The sequence below is a fragment of the Felis catus genome, chromosome A2 (genome assembly GCF_018350175.1).
Source record: "Felis catus isolate Fca126 chromosome A2, F.catus_Fca126_mat1.0, whole genome shotgun sequence".
Classification (NCBI taxonomy): Eukaryota; Metazoa; Chordata; class Mammalia; order Carnivora; family Felidae; genus Felis; species Felis catus.
The window spans coordinates 141,349,014-141,367,851 of NC_058369.1; the positions used below are offsets into that span (position 1 = coordinate 141,349,014).

Here is an 18,838-nt window from a genome sequence, read left to right on the forward strand (position 1 = left end):
AGACTTTTGCTTTTAAAGAAGGAGTGTTTTTAAGAACAGAACAGACTAGGGCTGGGGAAGATCCACAGTACAGAACTCCTTGGAGAGCCTCACCTCCCCAAGAGCTCTTTTGCACGTCACATGGGGCCAGGTCATGAATTTTACCAACACTCTTCACTTCTGCTTTTGTTTGAGTTTACATCATATTTTCCCCCATAGGGGTCCTCAAATTCCATAATTCACCCCAAATCCCTATTGGCTACTACTGATTCTACAATAATGGTGCTGCTACCTTAATGGATGTAGCTCCATGCTGCCTCTAGTTGGGAGACCACACCATGGCTTCCTCTTTCCAAGTCTCCCGCCTATGACTCCCACTTCACCACCATCCACACCCTGTCATGGCTGTCCACTGGCCTTTAGTGGGACTCTCAAGAGACCACTGCAGCTCCCTACATCTGCACCGTACTGAAAATTGTCTGCCCAGCTATGAAAAGTATTGCTCTGTCAGCCTGCTATACCAAACACTTAATGAAGCCCCTTAAAAGTGTTCTCCATTTCCATTTTTATTCTCCTTTGGGAAGCCAAACTGTCATACTCACTCTACTAAATTTGACAGTGATGTATGCTCTCACTTTTCTAAAATCTTCCTGCTTCAAAAAGCAAGGGCTTTGATGTTCCAGCTTTTTATTTTTGTCCTTCCCGCTGTGTATAAGATTCAAGACCCTGTTCAGGAGTAGGCCTGGGAAATGACTGTAACTCTGTGCACCATTATATACTAAGACATGGTGCTCCAACTGTTGGGATAAGGGAGATGTCAGTATATATTGGTAACCCTACCAAGCTCTGGGTTCCTCATATCTTATACTCTACTTACCTAAATTCTCTAGAAGCGGAGTCCAGGTTCACATTTCTATAATCATGCTTCCTGCTGAAATCTGAGTCCCATAACGACACGACTTGTATGATCAATTCCTACAGGATGAAGTCACTTAGGCACACTCTCTATGCATTAATGTCTCTCTTTCATCTTAAAGAATAAGCGCCTGGGTGGCTCAGTCGGGTAAGCCTCTGACTTCAGCTCAGGTCATGATCTCACAGTTTGTGAGTTCAAGCCCCGTGTCAGGCTCTGTGCTGACAGCTCAGAGCCTGGATCCTACTTCAGATTCTGCATCTTCCTCTCTCTCTGTTCCTCCCCTGCTTGCACTCAGTCTCTTTCTCTCTCTCTCAAAAATAAATAAACACTAAAAAAAAAAATAAAAAAGAATAAGACAATAGGATTAAACACTATATTGAGTGACTCAGATAGAAAATGATGGGGCAAAAGAGCTAAAGTGAAAAAGGAGTTTGAGAAGGGAGAGTTTCATCTGGGCTGTAGCCAAAAACAAAGTGTCATGGTCAAGGTGAAGCTAGAGATACACTTCAAAGAAAGACAAGCTCAGTGAGACTAGCATAGGACAGGCAAGAGGGATGAATAACCACATATACCTATGTGATTTGGGTACCCGGCTACTGATCCTTCCCCTCTGCAATACGAAGATAATTTTTGCTAAGTTCTTAGAAAATGAACACCCTTACAATTATGTGGTTTGTTGAGACTACTGAGTTGAACACTTCATAATAGAAGAAGATGAGAAAGCTAGTTCATGACCGAAATGCCATCTCTTTGTAGTACATGAAGATGTTTATTGCTCTGGTTTTTGCAGGACCAATCCAAGGAGTTAAAAGGAAAAAAAAGAGTTTGGAAGGGAAGACCCTTGATGTTTTTACCCATTCTCTTCACTTGTAGGCACATGTAATTTACATTGCTCTATTAGTTCAGAGAAGCAGAACCAATAAGATGTGTGAGTGAGAGATTTATCTCAAGATATTGGCTCACGGGATTATGGAAGCTGCTAAATCGGCAGGGTGGGCTGGCAGGCTATAGGTCAGGGATGAGCCGGTTCAAGTCCAAAGGCTGTCTTCTGCAGAATTCCTTCCTCCTTTGGGGAGGTCAGTCTTTTTGTTCTATTCAAGCCTTCAGCTAACTGAAGGAGGCGCACTCACATTAGAGAAGGTAATCTGCTTTAAAGTCCACTGATGTTCATCTCATCTAAAAACACCATCACAGAAACATCCAGCAGAATGTTTGACCACATATCTGGGTATGGTGGCTCAGTCAAAGTGACATAAAATTAAGAGTCAGCACTGACTCTTAGGTTTTTTTTTTTTTCCTATAATCCTTCCTAGTGACAGTGGATAAGCCACTCACTCATTCTTTCCAGCCCTCAGTCTTCTCTTTTGTAAAATGAAGACTGATGTTGTCTAAGTTCCCTTCTATCCCAATCTCACAATATTGTTTTCTCTGATGTAGTATCTTTTTTCCTTTTTCTACCTTTCTTCTCCACAAATATACTTTTATAGATATGTAACTATATAAGCAAAAGCAACTGATGATTGATCTAATTACAAGAGGCTATGACGTCAATAATTGTGGTTTTTTTCTATGTGAAGATAGTATTTCCATATATTGTTAGAAGAATGTATGAACCGAGCTGCTTTTTCACTAATGCTGATAGGTTTGAGCTCTGTCATCCTCATTTTCTCAACTGAGTTTACCTTGGGGCTAAAGATACACATAATAAAAAGACTTGCTATTATTTCCGTGTAGACTGTGCCCTTAGAACAGAGGCAATTGGCTTCTAGGAGATTTAATGACTTTATTCACATTAGAAATGTATTCTCCAATTAACTGAACTAACTAGACTAATGACCTAAGGTTTTTGTCTGCGTAGCTACCACACTAAGATTCAGGAGCAAATGCTAGTTAAAATACCAAAGTCAAATGGCAAAATGATGTCAAACAGACCAACCGACCCTATCAAGATTTCTAATTTAAGGACTGATTACTACGTGAAATGTTACTTTTTCATGCTTGGCTTTTCTGAATTAAGAATTGAAAAGTAGGATGTTTAAAAGTATAGGATTATTGGGGTGCCTGGGTGGCTCAGTCGGTTAAGTGTCCGGCTCAGGTCATGATCTCATGGTTCGTGGTTTCTGCCCCACTTTGGGCTCTGTGTTAACAGCTCAGAGCCTGGAGCCTCCTTTGGATTCTGTCTCCGTCTCTCTGCCCTTCCCCCGCTTGTACTCTGTTTTTCTCTCTCTCAAATAGAAACATCAAAAAAAAATAATAATAATAATAAATAAAAGTATAGGCTTATTAAAAGTTCACCATTTTTTATACATAGTTCTGCCTTTCTAGTATATGCAAATACGTTTCTGCCATTAATCAGAGATGCTCATAATCAGAATTTTAAAAAATAAAGCTTTCTTCCTAGAGTACCATGGCACTCCAGAATGCTTAGCCACTGCTACACAAACATTTGGCTCTGTAGATTTCCCTAAGACTCAGCCATTTGTGAACATCCTTGGATTCACTGTCTTCAAAAATAGCTTCCATGCCCTAGAGGGAATGCATGCGAAGTAACTGGAATGAGACCATTTCCAAAAACAGATTATCAGTTGACACAGATAGACCAGATACTATAGAGAAGATTGATTTGGCCACACCCATAGTATTTCCTTAAGAAAATTGTTATTATATTGGTAATGTCCAAGAGAAAATAGATATGTTTTAATTTCACAAATAAGGAAATCCAGGCTTCAGTCATTATAGAATTAATTTAGCTAACTGTCACAAATAGTCTATGTGATAGGTTTTGAAAGATCTGTGGAAAGATTCTTATGTTGAGACCAATGATCATAGAGCATGAGAACATTCCAAAAGTGTATCTAAAATTGACTTATCAAGACTCAGGAGGCTTATCTGGAATTGATTCCTAAAAAACAAATAGAAGTGTTAAGAACATCACATGTGTTTTATGCCCTTAGAGAATAAATCTTCACAATGCAACTGTGGTCTTTGAGACAGACTCATTTCTGTTTTAAAAAAAGGTATATATTGGGGCGCCTGGGTGGCGCAGTCGGTTAAGCGTCCGACTTCAGCCAGGTCACGATCTCGCGGTCCGGGAGTTCGAGCCCCATGTCAGGCTCTGGGCTGATGGCTCAGAGCCTGGAGCCTGTTTCCGATTCTGTGTCTCCCTCTCTCTCTGCCCCTCCCCCATTCATGCTCTGTCTCTCTCTCTCTGTCCCAAAAATAAATAAACGTTGAAAAAAAAAAGGTATATATATAATGTTCTGCAAACACACTCTTTATTAAAAGCAGCAACACCAAATATACTCAAAGCAAGAACAGTGTCTGAGCTATAAAAATTCCCCCATGTTTAGCCTAACATTGCATTTGAGTCTGAGAATTTTCTTAATATGTTACACTGATAATGGACATTTTACCATCTACAGGCAAAGTGAATATTCTGTTGGCCAGTGTGTAATATGTGTCAGTTATAGAACTGATATAGTTAAGAAAACACCCAAATATACATGTGTCTAAATTTTGATTTTTTTTTAGAAAGTTATATCTATAAAATCACCAAAAGTTGTCTTTAAATCCAATCCAATGACCATTTGTCAGTTTTTCTCTCCTTCACAAACAAACAAATAAGTGTATACATTGACTGTGGCACTACTGACTGCTGATGTCTGGAAGTTCAATTACACAGACGCTTCTGGTGATACTCTTATTTCTGTGATTGCATTTCTCTCCTTCCTGGTTGCTTTGTTCTCTACTAAACAGCAAGGGGTTTCCTTTCCCCAAGCTTAGATGGCCTCTACATGCCCTCCCTTGGGAATCTCATCTTTTACATGGATTCAGAATATACAAAGAAATATACAGAAATGATTAATCTATCCAGTTCTGTCATCTGGATGAGTTACACTCTTAAGTGCTATCTATTTTTCTCACTAAATGACTTTGTGCTTCTATGCTCTGCTCTGAGAAAGGTATATTGATAAAATGTGATTAAGATTCCAGTAAATGAAAATCCAAATGTACAATTGGTTAGTATTTCTTGCATTTCAAAATTCTGCTAGAGTATCCTTTAACTATGGAATTTCCACAGCAATTTAAGTTTTCATTACTGTCATTTCATTTCTTCATAAATAAATTGCCCGACACCTTAATTAAGAACATACTTATTACCAACTCTATTTGGAATCATAGATACAAGGTTCTAGGAACTTATAAAAATTAAAGATAAATAATAAGGATAATAATTTAGTAATTTGCTAATTAAGAAATACTCTCCTACATCACAGTAACAATCTCAATTTTCTCTGTGCGGTGCGCAAAGTGAGGACAATAAACAAGGTGAAGTTGGCTTTTCTACGTAAGGAGGTAACTCATCTTATAGTTAATGCAGGGAATCGATAGAAAGGGCTTATGAGAGAGGCTGACTTATCATAACAAAGGCTGACAAATCATGGGCTGATTTCTGCAAATATAGTAAAAGCTCATTTAATGGAAAGAGAAGAGATGTATTTTATCTCCCCTGCTTCATCTCGTGCCACTCTTGTGCTTACTTTTCTCTGCTCTTGCAAACCCTTCTTATTTCCTCAAGATGCTCCAAACTCTTTCTTTCCTCAGGGTGTTTGCACATTCTATTCTCTCTGATTGAAACACCCTCCCTCCGGCTCTTCACCTGGATAATGCTCTCTCATACCTCACAAAGTCCTTTCCTTGCCCTTCCAATCTAAGTGAAACCCTTCTTGTTAGTCTCCTTCATTACATCCGGGTTTTTTGCCACTTTAGCTTTTTCCAAATCTAATCGTGTGTTTCCTTGTGTGCTTATCTTCCCATAAACTGCAAGATCCATGATGCCAGGGAAAATACTTCATCCTTGTAACTGTAATGCACTCTGCAAATTGCTCAGTATTTACTGAATGAAGGAAAAAGTTCATAATCACAGAAATTTCAACTCCCTAAATAGTTCTTGTGAAATGGTTAAAGCGGAGCGTAGGATAAAATCTTGACTCACTTCTCTGACAAATTCATTCCTCAAAGATAAAACAACATAAATATCTGCCTTTCTAAGTTTAGATATGAGTAAGTACTTTTTAGTGATAAGAACTTTGGAGGATGTAGCAGTAGGAAAGGAAGAAATTACTAAGTATTGGTATAAAAGTATATTCACAGACCCATCTGCAGAATGGGAACAAACCTGTTCTGCGTGTGTTCTATAGTCTCTGTGAAGGCCAAATAAACTAAAGTATATAAAGCTTGTAAAATCTTGTACAATTTAAGATGGTAGTTGCTGTATGGCAGTTTGGGAAGAGGATACTTCACATATTTAAATAAATAGGAAAGACAGGAGTGCCTCGGTGGCTCAGTGGTTAAATGTCTGACCTGCTTTTGGCTCGGGTCATGATCTATCTCATGGTGGTGAGATTGAGCCCCACGTCTGGCTCTGCACTGACAGCGTGGAGAGGTTCTCTCTCTCTGCCCCTCCCCGGCTTGTGCTTGTGCGTGTGCGCATTCTCTCTCTCTCTCAAAATAAATACATAAACTTAAAAAAATAAATAATAGAAGCCAAATAAGGAAAAGGACTTCTAAAAAGTGAAGTAGGTCAAAGTCCTTAGTTTAGTCCTGAGATAATCCATGTTAATTATAGAAAATGTATACAATTAAGACTTAAAAAAGGAGAAAATAAAATCTCCCTTAATTTTATCACTTGGAAGTAATACTTTTTAACATTTTGTAGATATTTTGACATTTAATTTTTGTTTTTATCTTATTGTTTTTTAAGTTCATTTATTTTGAGAGAGACAGAGAGTGCCAGCAGGAGAGGGGCAGAAAGAGAGGAAGAGACGGAGAATCCCAAGCAGGCTCTGCACTGTCAGAGCAGAGCCCAATGCAGGGCTCGAATTCACGAACCGTGAGATCAAGACCTGAGCCGAAGTCAAGAGTTGAACATTTAACCAACTGAGCCATCCAGGCACCCCTAATTTTTATTTTTATTAACAAAAGTGGTGTAATTTTCTGAAACTGCTTTGTAATCTCTTCACTTAGTGATAGAATCCTTAATGGGTGAATAGTATTTCCCTATGCTGAACTACTCATTCATTCTTGCATTTCTTCACTAATTGAGTAATTATTGATTGAACACCCACTCTATGTAAAGTACCAAGTATGATGCTGGCAGTGGTGGTCAAGACAGAAGACAATAAAAAATTATTCCATTAAACATTTCGTTCTAGCGCTGATAAATGCTAGGAGCAGAGTTACATGCTGCGAGTGCATTTAACGGGGTGTGTAGGAACTAGGGAACTAGGAGGGAACTAGGAGGTCAGGGGAGGGAGGCATATTTTAAGCCAGGATTTCAAAGATAAGGAGAAATAAAGCAAACTATCAAAAAGGGCATAGTAGGCAAAGACCTTACATAAGAAGGCACATGCAAGTGTGATTTTTGGATTGGAACAGAAATCGAAACTTCACTAGAGAGTGAAATTCTGAACATACTCTTGAAATATTTCCAGTTAAGAAAAAAAAAAGGAGCAACAGAGAAGATGCATTAAAGAAACCAAGGAACAGGAAGTTTTTCCATACTCAGAATTTAGAAGAATACCTAAAAATTATGAAAGAAGGAGCATAGAAAAAAAATGTCGTATTCAAGAATCATTCACATGTGCCACAATTTGGGGGACCTTCTCTGATCTTCTTCAATAATTCATTTGGGATATCAAATTGAACTTGATACAGTACAGTCATTCCCTACGTGTTGAGAACAGAGGCTGGTGGGAATAGAGGCTGGTGGAGACCCTGTTAACCCCAAAGCATGTGCCACATATTGTCTTCATAGATGTGTCTCTGAATTATTTTTCACGTAGCTGCTATGCTTAATAAAATACAAGTACTTTAAAAAACACTACTTTTCCTTAACAACTATACCACCCACTTCTCTGAGTTATGTCACCGATCCCTAGGCCACCCCTTTCTTGTACTTATTTCCAGGTTCATTGGCATGCTTTCCAATTTTATCTGTCATAATCCTTAATGAAATTCAGTGTTGACATACAGAATCTATCTAACATCCTGACTTCTTGGCTGCTTGACCTACTTTTCTCAGTGATCATGTCCTTCATCCTAAAACTGCTATTCATTCCTTATCTCAGTAACCAAATCTCAATAATTTCAAACTCTCAGATCCTTCCATGTTGGGAAGCTCACCACAGACAGACAATTCTCTTTCAGAATATTGCTAAGAATTAAGAAACAGATATGTTTAAATTTGCATAATAATCTGACTTATGAAACATCCTCTCCTGCCTTATCCCTTAGATCGTTCACCAGACATCTCCATTTTGCAGTCCCGACAACTGATGAGGTTGAGATTTTAGTTCATATCTATTTTGTGCTGGTCTCAGCTATCGAATGTAATGCTATCAGCTAGAAATACCTGTGGGCACTCGCCTGGGCCCCGGTGAGCTTCCTGCAGACATCTCTCCTTCCAAACCAGTGTTACAACTGAACTGATCCTGTGGTTCTTACTATCACTGCAAGATATCCTTCAGCAACAACAATCAGGAAACATTGAAAACAATATATGTTTATTACTTACAACATCTAGAAATTACATAGCACACACAGTGCCGTTAGGGATGAGGGTTGTACACAGGGGCTGGGGTGTTGTGCTTTCATTGAGGTTGAGGGTAGGGCCTAGGGTTTCAAGGGCTCAATCTTTATTGGTGAATTTAAAACATAAGAGCAGGAATTTGAAGCATGGGAAGAAAAAAAAACCCAAGTGGCCCAAATGGCCAATTATTGAAATAAATATCTCAAACAGAGGAGCCTCAGTATGGGGAGGTGTGATGGCTCTGTGTCTAGTCATGTGTCTGGCAATGTGTTTATATAAGGTTTCTTTGCAGTAGATGCCTCTTTGAAATAGATCTCTCAGAAATCAAAATGTAAATCAGGAACTTACGTTACAAAAAAGGAAAAAAGAAACAACTGCCAGAGCTTGTACTACAATATCTCTGGGTTATAATGATATTAGATCATCTATAAGATCATTAGAACTTTATCCATACATCAAAGTTCAGGAAAATTATTTTTCATAATAAATCACAAAACCAAACAACTTCTTGCAAGAAAATCATATGAGCATTAGACTTCTGTCTACTTAAGCATTGAGGTGAACCAAAGGAAGTACAGGAGAGAAGGGTCTTGAAAGGGAAGAGGATTGTAACTGTAACAGGGGACACATATACTGCTAGAATTTGGGGGAAACTGATTTTGTGATAAGCATTTAACATTTTGCTACTAAACTTGTCACGCTGTTGTGGAAACCTTAAGACATCACTGAAAGTACTCAACTTCTATTCTGCATCCTTACTGGCTTAGAGCCAGAAAACTTTAATTCACAGTTAAACATTTAACAGAGTCCCCATAAATGTTGACTAGTCGACGGAGTTTTTTCAGGATTCAACTGTTTCAATAATAAATGTCAGAACAGGGTACTACATAAATTAATTCCTGCATAAGAAGGTGTCCTGAAACTTAAGAAAATATTGGGTGAGTGAGTGTGTGTGTGTGTGTGTGTCTGTGTGTTCTAAGACACAGATTGATTTTTTTAAGGGCCATTCTGTTAGCAACTCATTCATCATTCATTCATTCATGTAACACATATTTATTGGAACCCTACTTTTTACCAGGCATTGGGCTAAGTTCTTGGCATATAAAGATGAAACAAAACATTCTCTGCTTCCAGTTGAGGATGGGTAGGAGGCAGAAAATCCAAACAAGAATGCAGCAGAGAGCTATTACTATTATATTAAAAGGGTTATAAGAGACGAGAAGAAACAACAGCCTATCTAGTATAAAGGAATTCAAGGAGAAGCTTCATGGACAAAAAGACCTAGAACCTGAGACATAGTGGTCAGATAGCAAATCTTAGATGGGCCTGAGGAATGTGGTGAGGAGAGTGAGTAAAGCATATCTTGAGCTAGAGCTGGCCAATGAGAGCAAAGTGCATTTGATCACAAAGCTAATCTGACTATAGCACATTGTCTGCAGAATGGCAAGGGGTGAGAGAGGAGGGGCAGGAGGGTATTGGAGGGTCTTATAAGCCATCTCAAGGAAGGCTCATGGGAAGCAGTCATTGGAGTTTTAAGCAGGCACTTGGCAAGATCATTATTAGATGCATTTAAAAAGTCCTACTGGCTTGACCGTTTTTCTTGTATGTTTGTCACTATATAGATCATCAGGCCTGGTTCGGCTAATCTTGCTCGCTTCAGATACCTCCCTTCTCCCTCAGTGCTGTACAGTGCATTTATCATAGGTTTTTAAAAGTACTTTGCAGATATTTCTTAATGAATTCTCCTAGGAATTTTGTATTTATTATTTAAATACTAGTGCTGGAACAAGACAATAAACTTCAAAGTAAAATGACTCCAGGGGAGGAGGCCAAGGAATAAAGGTACCAACTAATTTTGCATAATTATATTGGCCCAAGGAGGCTGATTAGTGTAATATGTGAAACCATCTAGGCAGGAAAACACGACTGTTCTCTAAGGCCTCAGAAATTGCAAATCAAGCATGTTGTAGAACTGAGATAATATAGACTCTGTGTAAAAGTCTGTTAACTGATTTAAAAAATGAGAACACAAACTCAGGAGATTTGCTTTCCTGTTCTTCTGAGGAGCTTGGGGTTTATGGTCCCAAGGGACTGCCGCTTTTGTAATTCACAAGTTACATCAGAGCATCAGAAGGATGCAGAACACTTGAGGAGGATCTTGCAAGAAACAGTGGTTCGGTCATCGTACACACACACACATGCAAGTGAGCCCTGAAACCTGAAGTTTCCTGTTTCCAACGTCAAGTGCTTCTCAATCAGGTTAAGAATGAGTTTCATGGGATCTCCTGTCCCTTCCTCGGAGACAAAGAATTTCCCATTGTGCCAACTTGCTCCTGACTTTCTATCTCTATCAATGGTGTATCCTTTTCTCTTGCTCCAAATCAAAACTCCTTATGCTTTGGGGTATCTTGAACCTCCTTTATCCTCACATAGGAAGAGAACAGAAAGCATCCTTCACGATGCTCATTTCCTTGCTTCCAAGACTGACTCTAATTAGCCTTGTTAACTCACCCCTGAACTACTGCAGCAGCTTCCAGACACAGGAAAAAATATAGTAGCTCTCTTTAAATATCGAAGAACCGTGGAGTAGGAGCCGGGGAGTAGAAGCTGCAGACGATGTTCCTTCAGATGGCATTCAGAAGACGGAACATCGAAGCTACTCAGTAGAGCACTGGGTTCAAAATCAGGCGGGCTCACGAAAGAGTGAATATTTCTTCCAAGGACAGTCCAGATGATTTTGTCAGGGAAGTGGCTGAAGAGATTTCTGCACTGGACACGTATAGTTGCATTTGAAGATGATGTTCCATGATTACTTGATTAAGACATTAAAGACCTATCTGTTGTTACTATTTATCAAGTTTCACAACAGATTGGAAGGAAATTCAGAGTGATATATGTAAAAGGAAAATATGTAAACATGTTCAATGATATTTTTAAATAACATTTGGCTCAAAGCATCTTATTAGGTACTATCTTTAGAACGATTAAAACTAAGCACATATGCTCACCCATCTGCTTTATAAGAGTCTCGTAATAATATTCAGTGTTTATATCGATTTTAATTTAGTTAATCCCCATATTCCCATTTTACAGAGGAATGCAGAACAACGGCATGTGAATGATGATATTCCATGATATTTTGCTGATGCAATTTTACTGAGACCTCATGAAAATCAGCAGAAGCCTTAAATATCAAGATTGTCTAAGAATTCTTGCAGCATACTGAATTGATACATAATTGTAAATGTCAGGTGAGATGTTATGGTCAGAGAAGCCAAAGGTGATGAATAAGAGGGTTGTAGTCAGTAATTTAATATTCATCTGCTTAGGGGTTGTATAAAAAGAACAAAAATACAAAACTTTCTGACTTCTTTACCAAAGAATAACCCTTCCCACCTTTTAGGACTTTGAAATGATAATGTAGATGTAGTGCACGAATCTTTGTTGTGGGGGAACTTCATGTTCTAGTTTATTTATTTGATTAAAAATATTTATTGAGTGCCTATAATATACCAGGATATACAAAGTAGATACGGAATTTAATATCTTTTATATGAATTCCTGCAAAAATCTTTTGGATTCTTTCCCTGCCTCCAGCAGGTTCCTTCTAGTCCACCCTCCACATACTGCCAGAGTTATTCTTTCAAACACAAGTCAAATTGCATCACTGCCTTAGGTAAACATTTTAACAGCTCCCACTGGCAATCGAATGAAACCCAAATGCCCTTTCTATCATCTGCTTGCGTTTCCAGGTTTGTGTCCTAACACTACCTTTTGTGCTCTCTTGCAGCCATCATGAATTTCCTCCTCGACGGTTAGGTGTAATTATTCTTCCATGATTTCACACATGCTACTTCCTTGATCTTGAATGCATTTTCTTCCCTTTTCTGCTTTTGCTCTAGGCAGCGCAATATATACTAAAGACACTTCCCATTGCCTTAACTTTTCTTTCTCTTAAAAGCATCTCTTTTTTGAGAATACTGAGTTGCTCTGTAGTGTCCTAGTCCTGATTTCTAGTCTGTGTTCATTCTACTAATACCGTTCACTATTCATGGATGCTCTGGTGAAGATAATGCAGTGAGAAGAGATGAGCAATGGGTATGAGAAGAGGAAGGATGTAGAAGGAAGTCTTTGTGAATTCAATCAAGGAAGCTGACAGAACATCAGGGAAGCCCTGAAAGGGGCTTTCAACTCACTTCTGATACTGATTTAATTCCACCACTCAAAAGGCCAGATAGATCATTCCTTTTTAGGCTGAGACCTCATACATATTTCTACCACTTTAAGTTTGCATCATCATCTCTCTACCATAGGTAGTCGTTAATTGACATCTCGTTTACAAATAATACACAAATGCTATATATACAATCAACTGTGCCTTCAGGAAGAAGTAGGTAGATAAAAAGAGATATAGGCAATATAATCTATAGGAAAACATATATAAAGGCACGGAGATATAAATGCATGTGTGTCTTCAGACCCTGACCCAAATTCACTGTGACTGCAGTGAGGTCAGCACCGAGGAAATGGCATATATTTAATGATGTTTCTGATCCAGCATCACGGTGTTAGGTACCACTACCTACAGACACAGTAGACTTTGCAAACTTAATGAAGCACTGCAAGACTGTAGACTCCACAAGAGCAGGGACTGTGTCATTGACTGGTACTCTGCTACTATCGTTTCATTTCTGGTTCTCTTCCCTGGTCTGTGAGAGTCCTTCTGTGATGACAGAAGTAGTGACACTCCACAGCACCGTTTGTAATCAACTGTGTTCTGTACATCTGAAAACATTCTTAATGTTTATTTATAGTCTGGGGATTTGGAGGGAGGATGGGAATTTTGCCTTTTTCCTTTATCTGGCATTGATCACTCCAGATATTCTGAATAAGTCAGGGGTCTGTTCCTAAATATTAAAAATTCTTACTTTCCAAGAAGTTGGAAGTTGGTTGGTACCAAGAGTTCAAAGCTAGGAAGATCACCTTTCCTAAAAATTAAATACATTTCAAATAACAGGCTTTTTTTTTTCCTGTGGTAGTAAAATTTGCTTTGTTTAAGTAAAGCAACGTGATCTGTTCAAGGAATTAAAAAAATGTTTCTTTTTTATTATCTTTGATTTAAAAATAAAATTTGCTTGAAAGGTACTTCTCAATATAAATATAGGTACACTCAAGTATATTAAGTTCTAATACTGGTATAAACATAGAATCACAAATGTACTTTATAGATTTTCAAGGCATTTTGCACAGTAGGACTGTCATTTTCTTCTCTCAGATGGTCACACTAAAATATTTCTTTTAAAGTATAATAGAGCATCAAGCATTCATACAAATAAGTTATATGAAAACCAATGTAAAATTAATCATAAAACTTAAAATCCTCAGGGGATATTATTACACTTGTAGGGCAAACATCCCATTTTCATTTATCCCTTAGTCATCCCTTTTGCCAGAATGTGTACTTAGGTCCTCAAGACCTAAATCAGCTTTGTTTTTCTCATAAAAGACGCAAATAATCTGTATTTCAAGTTGACATTATTTTCCAAAGAAAAACATTTTTTCCATTCAATCCATATGTTTTGAGTCCAGATTGCTATCCTCACCATATTTAGAACCAAGACAAATGCAAAATATCCCTAGGCAAGCTTTACAAAGCCTCTTAGACATTGAGGCAAACAGTACTCCAAAGACAAGGCTATCTTCCTGGGGTTAAAACAACTTTCAATGTAAATGGACATGATGGGGCAAAATGAACAGTGTGTTAACACTAAAAGGACATGGCATTGCCCTTCCAGGATGAGGCCCATTAATATCATTTTTTAAAAGCATGGTGTACTTACAATGAAATGGAAAGAAGTTAGCAAGTTGTTATGTGGGTTTTGCTGCACATGTGATTTGGACATAATCAGAAATTCTAATCATAAGAGGCTGTGAGAGCATTATAATTGCAAAAGAGGGAGGGCCCCTGGGCGTCAAACTCTCAGCAGGGAAATGGAGATTTATCACCTTAGCTCACTGAGGCAGGTGAACGATGGATGGGGTGGCTTACTGTCACTCCAGTGAATTTAGTGAGGAAGTGAAAGGCAGCCTTGTAGGGGGAGGGGGGTGTATAATGGAGAAAGAGCTGGGATTTACGAACTGAAATATGTGTTGTAAAGGAGTGGATTTCAGGAATCTCAGTCTTAACTTCTGTCACAGCTATAGGATTATGGATGAGTCTCAGACAGGATTGTAATGAGACCTCTCAAACCAACTGAACGTACATTATCATCATAAACCACACAGAATGTATCTGCAGGCATTCCAAATCCATGAAGGTGAAGATCTAATTACACATTAAGTTTTTCTTTCTGCCAATAAGGATATTTGCTAAAGAGCAGGTTAACAAAATTACATTTGTTGTCTTTTGCTTCCTGAGCCCACATGCCTCTATCTCTACTTAATTATGCACCATTGATGTTTACAGACAGTCATGGTGAAGAGTACAAAACCCCAAGGGAAAGACTAAGGAGCCTCCTGGTTTTGCTGCTACCTCTCCTAGTCCTGGGTATTTCAAAACCACAGGCTAGCAAGGTGAGCAAGCTGGATTAGCAACAGGTGAACTACAAGGTCCTTCTTGTTCTAGGATTCCATGAAATAAGAAAGGGACTATGACTCTATTTCATACAAAAACTACACACTGACATCAGATCCTTCAATGAAAAATAAAACAAATATATAAAATAATAAATGCAACTGAATACCAAATCATAATACTATCAAAACATTAGCATGTAGTATATACAAAATACCAAGAAGATTTATTGATTTTTGTTATATTTGTTTATGTGGGTTGTTTTTAAATTTTTTATTTATTTTTGAGAGAGAGAACGCAAGTGGGAGACGGACAGAGAGAGAGGGGGACAGAAGATCTGAAGCGGACTCTGCTCTGAGGTGAGCAAGCCCGATGCAGGGCTCGAACTCATGAACTGCAAGATCATGACCTGAGCCGAAGTCGGTGGCTTCACCAACTGAGCCACCCAGGTGCTCTTGTTTATGTGTTTTTATGCAAGTATATTCGATATGCACGTGTCTGAGGTAAAAATCACACTGTGTCTCTGTCTATATTAAAAATATTTTTTTGTTCACCAATGATGCCTATTATAAAAAAAATCTAGGGGTTCCTGGGTGGCTCAGTTGGTTAAGCATCTGACTCTTGATTTCGGCTCAGGTCATGATCTCACAGTCGTGAGATTGCACCCCATGAGCTCTGAACTGGGCATGGAGCCTGCTTAAGGTTCTCTCTCTCCCTCTCCCTCTCCCTCTGTGCCCTCTCCCTCTCTCCCTCTGTGCCTCCCTCTGTGCTCCATCTGTATGTGTGTGTACTCTCTCTCTCTCAAAAAAAGAAAAAAAATCCAGAAAATAACAAATGTTGGTGAAGGAGATGTTGTGCACTGTTGATGGGAATGTAAAATGGTGTCCTTACTGTGGAAAATAGTAAGACTATTCCTCAAAAATTAAATACAGAATTACCATATGATCTAGCAAAAATTTCACTCTTGTATATACACCCAAAAGAAATGCAAACAGGGACTTAAGTCAATATTTGTACAACCATATTCATAGCAGCATTATTCACAATAGCCAAAAGGTAGACAATACCCAAGTGTCCAGTGATGGATGAACAGATAAACAAAATGTGCTGTATGCACACAGTGGAATAAAAAAGAAGGAAATTTAACACACTCTACAACAGGGATGAACCTTGAAGACATTATACTAAATGAAATAAGCCATTCACAAAAGGACAAATATTGTATGATTCCACTTATATGAGGTATCTGGAGTAATCAAATTTTTAGAGACAGCAGAATGGTGGTTGATGTAAGGAGAGAGAATGAGAAATTAGTGTTTAATGGGTACAGAGTTTCAGTTCGGAAGGTGAAAAATTTCTGGAGCTGGATGGCGGTGACGGTTGCACAACATGAATATACTTAATGCCACTGGACGCTTAAAAATAGTTAAGACAGCACAGCTTAAGTTATACGTATTTACCACAATTAGAAATATTCTAACTACATAAAAAAATAATGAGTATAGAAGTTCCAATTCTTCTTTAGAAACTGAAACATTTCAGTTAGCTTTCTGTTCTAACCAGATTTGGGGCAATTAATGGTTTAATGTTTTTATTATAAGGGAAGCTGTTACCAGAAAGTAGGGGAAATAGATGCTGGGTAAGCAAAAGTAGCAAATGCTGTCTATGCCATGACTCTAAAGCAGGATGCAGGTTTGAAGTAGTTGGAAAGCCACAAAGACAGGGAGTAAGGGCTCAGTCAACAGAGGCAGAGGGGACATACAGTTCAGAGGAAGATTAGGAGGGCTTTGGGAAATCATGAGTTTTAGTTTGGGAATCTCCTTCTCCAACTGTAAAATGGTTGATTCATCAGATATTATTATTTTGAATTGACTTTATCATATTTATTTTCTTTCTACTACTACTAAATTAGTTTCACACATTTTTGCTTCTCCCACTGGACTGTAAGATCTTGTAGAATACAATCGATGCCATATTTATTCCCAACTTCCTTATAATTCATAATAGATACATTCTTGGTAATGACTGAATCAATGAAGGGACGCAAAGTAACACAGTACTCGTCCTGCTAGAATTCACAGTGCAGAAAAGTATTGGTGTGTCAATCAAACAATTAGAACATATCTTAATTGATTATTTGAGCCATCTACTAAATTCAGGAGAAGGTGGTCCAAAGTTTTTCTTAATCTACCAGTACAGAATCTAATATAATTCTGGTGAATTGGACCTACCACAGAATAACAGAATGTACTGAGAATGATACAATAAGATAATAAAAATAATAATAGTTAACAATTCTTTAGAATTTAAATGTCAGACTCTGTATGAAGCACCTTCCATGGCATCTTTTTTTTTAATCTTAATTTTGGAGGTATTTATTTTTATTTTACAGACAGAAGAATCCAAAGAATCCAAAGAGATAAGGTTAAATAATTTTTCAAAGCCATATTCAAATTATTAGGTTGATTATTTAAACCCAGAGAATTTAATCCTAATCCCATAGAATTTGAAGATAAATGCACCTTTCTTATCTGGTGATGTCATGAAAAGCAGACCAGGAGCACTTACTCTGCACACTGTCAGGCCACCCAAGCGCATATGATTGCTTAATTCAAGAATATGAAAATATTTTCATTAGTATTTACAGATTATTATGGAGCTTTTTTTCAAGGGAGCAAACATTTGGGGCACCTGGGTGGCTCAGTCGATTGGGTGTCCAACTTCGGCTCAGGTCACGATCTCATGGTTTGTGAGTTCGAGCCCTGCGTCAGGCTCTGTGGTGACAGCTTGGAGCTTGCTTTGGGTTCTGTGTCTCCCTCTCTCTCTGCCCCTCCCCACTCATGCTCTGTTCCTCTCTCCTTCAGATATAGATACACATTTAAAAAATTAAAAAAAAATAAAGGAGTGAACATTTTAGTTGTTTTCAGTAGTGAAAATTAGTCATTCAATTTTTGTCAGGGAGCATTTGCAAGCCTGGGGCTTTTTGTGGAGTGCAATGTGAACAGATACATATTTAAATAAAAGTGACAGGCCTATTCTTGCAAAAAAATGGAGCTAAAATATTTCCTTAGAGAAAAGATCAGGTTTTAAAAGATATAGTTAAAAGTAACTATTTTTTTAACAAAAGTGATTTAAACATTTAAAAGTTATTATTTAGTTATTAATGCCAAAGAATTAAGTATATGTGAGTTCCCAGTTTAAGTACTCATTTGAAAATATCTCTTGCAAAGCATGGCTCTATGGGGTGTTCCTGTAACATAAGTTCAGCCTTCTATTTGGCTTTTCGATATGCTAGACATACATGACGTGTATCATGCTCCTGATGGAATGGACGTTCATTGGTAATTAGTATCTAGCCCATTTTACTCCTTTGCTTTAGGGCATGACCACGAAGACCTACCTATAGCTTCATTCCTCTAAAGGCCACTTAGTTCTACACAAAGAAAATATAGTTTCCTAGAGCCATTCTCTGCACCTTTACCGTTCACCTTTCTAACTCTTATCTGAATGTGCCATATTGTGTTGGGCAAGACAGTTTCTATTGGGAAAACCAAACATCAAATAGCACAAACATGGACCACCGCCCCACTATCATTAGTCTACTCAAAATACATGCCCTGATTTATCAGTAATATTTTTACTTAGTTTCTGTATTTAAAAAAAAATGTTTATTTATTTATTTTGAAGGAGAGAGAGAGAATGCGAGTGGGGTAGAGGTAGAGAGAGAGGGAGAGAGAGAGAATCCCAGCAGGCTCTGCGCTGTCAGTGCAGAACCCCA

The 18,838-nt window shown here is 38.1% G+C and overlaps 1 long non-coding RNA gene across 2 annotated transcripts in view; it reads right to left on the reverse strand.

The window, feature by feature from the left end:
• LOC123384009 overlaps positions 1-18,838 on the reverse strand; it is a 398,112-nt gene that overhangs the window by 17,933 nt on the left and 361,341 nt on the right. The window lies entirely within an intron of this gene.